The following is a 5,037-nucleotide window of genomic DNA, read 5'->3' as shown; positions in this document are numbered from 1 at the left end:
TCTCAAAAATTCATAATATTAATTATGAACACATCAATTTCACCAAACATGACTCACCAAAATTTCCAAACATTAGTCACCCATATTCAATCTCCAAAATTTTCAACCATAAATCACCACAACAACATTAATATATCAGAGTTCTCCCCACCGCTAACTCGGTGCCAACGGTCTCGATTCATTTTCGAGACTCAAGGAGCTAACTACATAAACATAAATATTTATAACAATTTGTTCACAATAAAATTAATTCACACACAACAAAATTCTTAAAATTAAATCTTTCTCACACATCAAACTTTTAAAAACAAATAATCTATATTATTTACTTAAAACAAAATTAAACAAATATTGTCCAAATTTCACATACACACACTCGACTATTAAAGCACCGAAATTTTTGAGTTAATAAAATACTCTAAACTTTTTTTTTTCTTTTTAAACTCGGTCCAAGAGTAACATTTTAAACTTTAACCATTTTTAATTTCAATCTATCTTTTTGCTCAAACTCTTTAACTTAGTTAAAATTTGAACTTTTTTACAACTTTAACAACGCTAATTTTTTTTGTAGAATTTCAATTTCAGATCAAACTCATTTATTTGAAAATAACTCATTACGTAACTCAAACTCATCAAATTTAATTAATTCAATATCCACAAAATCCACACCTAAATCACATCTCAAAAATTCATAATAATAATTATGAACATATAAATCAAACCAAATATGGATCACCACAAACCACACCTCAAAACACACCAAAAACAAATTCCACTAATTCCCACATAAATGAATTAAATTCATTTTCAACAAATTCACACATCAAATACATCAAATTTCTTTTCCACAAAATCACAAATAATGTCCTAAATGCAAACTAAAAGTTTGGAAGGAGCCCTTACCTTAACGATAGCTCTAACGCGCGATTACGGTACCGTAATTATTTCCTGTAAAATTTAAGTTCGTGACGTCGCATCGAAAACTAGCTCACTAACACCGGAGCGTGGCAATGAGCAACTTCTTCTTCTGTCACTTCTCGAATGGAAGCTTAGATCTAGTAAATAAATGGGGGTTTGTATTTTATGGTTTTAGTTTTGTTTTTGGAAAACAAAGGAAAGAAGGAGAAGAAGATTCACGGTTTTCTTTCTGTTTCTCGGTGTCCGTTTCCTTGCTTTCTTTATCATATATATATATATATTATAATAATAATAAATATCTAAATAAATATCTAGATATTTTTATAAAAATCATCATTACGTGTGTCACCTCACATCACATCATAAACCACTTTTTTTTCAGAAAAATATCTACTCTCGCCGTAATTCAATGGGCAGATGAATTTTTCTGAAAAATGCTGCATCTCAGAAATTTTTTTCTTCGGCAAAAGATTCACCGTAATTAAATAAAATTATTCATCGACGAATAATTTTAATCGGGTATCTAAAAAGATATTTTTGGCATTTAACAAACAAAATACCATAAAATTGGCTAAAAAGCCTCAGAAATTCAACACAAAATTCTCCAAAATACATAAATTAGAATTTAAAATTAAGGGTCTTACAAAGTTATTTAAAAAAAAAAAATTCTGAAAAATTTAAAAAAAAAATTCCAATAAATCTTAATTTGAATAGATAAAATAGTAAAAAAAAAATCAAGAGTATATTTTGCATTTTAAAAAATTTATGAGATATAGATACAAATATGAGATATAGGGTTAATTTTTCTTTATTTTTAAGATCGGCCAATTTGGTGTAAAACTTTAAAAACTAGTATATTACTTTTTTACTCAGAACCCAGGATAACTATTATTTTTAATCGGTACAAATTACAAATTAATATAAAATAAAAAGTACAATTTGTAATGTGTGGAAACACATATTCATTTTTTTACGAGGGAATTTTGACTAACACGTAATGAATTTATATTCGAATTTCCAATAAATTAAGTATTTATATTTAGTGTTTGAATCATTTCAAATAAACTTATAAAGGGAATTTATATGACACCCGAAAGATATCGATGGCTAAAGTTACTTTGTATCTATTTTTTTTTTTTAGTATTTTTTATCATTATATTATTATGTGCACTTAAAACATAAACTATTAAAATAAATAAACTGGTTTATAATTTATTAAACTAATTTATAAGTTTGTTGAATTAAAATAAATGTGTTTGGTAAATAAACTTTTCTCACCAATTTATAGTTTATTTTGAGATGTTATTTTAAATAGCATTTGAATTTATTGAGTATAACTTCTTAGGTTTTCTTCCATTTATAATCTTATTATTTTATTTTTATTATTTTTTTATGTAATACAAAATAATTACAACACTCACTCCCTACTCTCTCAGCCACTCATTCACATATTCAGGTATATTTTTTTCTAGGTGAACAGAGTACTCAGTTCCTTTAATTCCTTGCCAAAATAACTATATATAAAAAAATTTATGTTATTCACCTTACAAGAAATTAATTAAGGTATGCATTGTCATATTTATTATTATTTCTTCATGTTCTAATTTATCAGTGTGATAAAGTTAAATTCATTTTTTATATCAAATGGTAAACAATAAATGAATTGCATTGTTTTTATGACTACTATTTATACACATAGAGCTTGTTAAATTTTTAAAGAACTATTTAAATTTATGTTTGTATTGTAATAAAAAAAATTAAATGATATAATAGAAAAAAAGGTAAAGTAGAAAAGTTGATATAAAAAAAGATGGAATTAAACAATACCCGAGAGAAATTAAATAAAAAGATCACATTATTATTATTTTAAATTAAATAGTTATATCCTTTTATGTCATTTTATATTGTTAAAAGCTAAATTTAACAAATATTTTAATTTCAATTAATTTGTTTTTCAGCTATAAGTCATAAGTTATCAGTTATCAACTATCAGACAGCTTTTCAACTATCAACTAGTTTGTAACTTAATTTTACTAAAGAGAGACTAAAGCTCAAATTCAATATCAACCTATTTAGTTATTTACAATGTCTAAAATATTGTTAGTGTAATTTTTTCATATGTATTTACTTGTCAAATATTTATCCACATTTATATTGAATTATTAAAAGAGTAATTAATTAAAGAGTTACTTTTGAAGTCAATAAAATTCCACTTTATGTGTATATATATTACACCAAAAGAAAATTGATAATTTTTAAATAAAAAATTGTAATGTATAAATTATTTACTTATAGTAAATAAAATAAAAATATTATTTCATGTAAATTGCTCAATATATCATAATAGATATAAATGTATTGTGATATATTGTTTTACAATTATGTTATATATATTTTTTTTAAAAAGTTGCTATCATATCACTTCTATTTTAAAAAAATTGCTCAAAATAATATGTCGGCTCTAATTATTTTTAGAGGGATAAATTTTAGTTTTTTTTTTAGTGTTCTCTTCTTCTTCATTAATTGAAAATGAGTGGTTTTGGATACTTTTCAATCCAAAGTTATCCATGTACGGCTTTTTTCTTGTTTTAATTTAAACTAGATGGTGACATTCGCGTTGTGGGAATATAAATAAATTTTTTATTTTATAATGTTGAAATAATTTTATAGTTTGAATATTGATTCTTTTACTAATATATGTTGAATTAATATGAAACTTAAATTAAAATAACAAAATTAAAACATAACTTAATAGCAAATATAATTTTTTAGTTAAGTTAAAAAAAAGCATGATATATATGTAGGTGAAGGAAAGATGTAAAATATTTAAAACTAAAATTATAGCAATATTTGTAGTATTTGTAAACTTCGGCAGTATTTGTAAACTTTATTTGAGCCATTGTTCGTCCTTGTTTTACGATGTCATATTTGAAAGTACATATTTGACTCAAATGAATTCCCTGATATGCAATATAGTAGAAGTAAGTCGGTCCTTTAATAATATTTATTTGTTGATGTGTTTATCCATTGAGATGATTACCTGAAAAATAGTAAAAAGAACATAATAAGATATCCATCCATCTACCTACCTCTCTATAGTTTTTCCTAAAGTAATTTTTTTGTGCAATCCAAATACTCACTGATTGCAACTCAATAATGTCGTGGAGAAGTATCAAGTTCTATAATTGAGTTAAATTTGTCAAATTATATCTTTAATTTATTTGTCATTCAATGAAGTTACTTTGCTTAAGATTTTGAGGCACTAACAGCGGTATAATGTGTAATTTGATTTCACATGAATTTTGATTTCCTTTACATTCTGCAACTCCAAGCACCAGTTCAATATGTCCCACGTTAAGAATTAGTCATGGAAAATTTGTTATCAAGAAAATTTGAAAATTTTGAAAGTGTCATGCATGATAAATTATAGGTAAAAAAAATACATATAATTCTTTAAGTTTCAAAATATGCATATACCGTGATCCCCCATTTTTTGATCTTTTGTCTAATTCTATTAAAAATTTGTATGTGTCTGTGAAGACACTTACATGACCATCACATAGATGAGGTGACAAATTCAAATAAATAAATTCTAATTTTTTAATTAGTTTTTCTTAAAAATATTTGTAAATAAAGTTTGTGTTATTCATCTTCATCATCAACTTCTCAATAATATTCATAAAGAGTCCAACCTATGTCTCATGGTTCAGAAAAGCAAGGGCAATGAGGTAAACGATTTTGACTCAAACTTTTATGATAATAAAACATCCTATGACTAATTGCATAGTACTTGTAACACCCTGTTTTTTAAGCGAGGGTGTATTTTTTTATTAAAAGAAATTAAAATAAAACAGAGAAATAAATAAGGAAATACATTTGGATAAATAATTGAGTCATTATAATTTACAAGCAGCGGAAAAGTTTCTCAAAATATGAATCCAAAATATTTACACAACAACAGATGATATATGGAACCCATTCAACTAAGATGTCATACTGACAATATTAGTAAAGGTACAGTTTTCCAGTTCAAAATAACGTAATCCAAAAAAAACATATGTTCCCTTTATGTCATCCTAATCTGATCATTCTTCAAAAAAAAACTAAAGCTATACACCT

The 5,037-nt window shown here is 24.7% G+C and overlaps 1 long non-coding RNA gene across 1 annotated transcript in view; it reads right to left on the bottom strand.

The window, feature by feature from the left end:
• Positions 1 to 1,161, bottom strand: part of LOC113787617 (uncharacterized) — a 3,744-nt gene extending 2,583 nt beyond the window's left edge. The window contains exon 1 of the long non-coding RNA XR_003474068.2: positions 904 to 1,161. This is a non-coding gene — a long non-coding RNA (uncharacterized lncRNA). The remainder of the gene's footprint in view (positions 1 to 903) is intronic.
• Between the last annotated feature and the right edge of the window lie 3,876 nt (positions 1,162 to 5,037).

The sequence above is a fragment of the Cicer arietinum genome, chromosome 7, assembly GCF_000331145.2.
Source record: "Cicer arietinum cultivar CDC Frontier isolate Library 1 chromosome 7, Cicar.CDCFrontier_v2.0, whole genome shotgun sequence".
Taxonomy (NCBI): domain Eukaryota; kingdom Viridiplantae; phylum Streptophyta; class Magnoliopsida; order Fabales; family Fabaceae; genus Cicer; species Cicer arietinum.
Note: the sequence above shows the minus strand (reverse complement) of the source record. Positions and strands in the feature narration are given on the sequence as shown.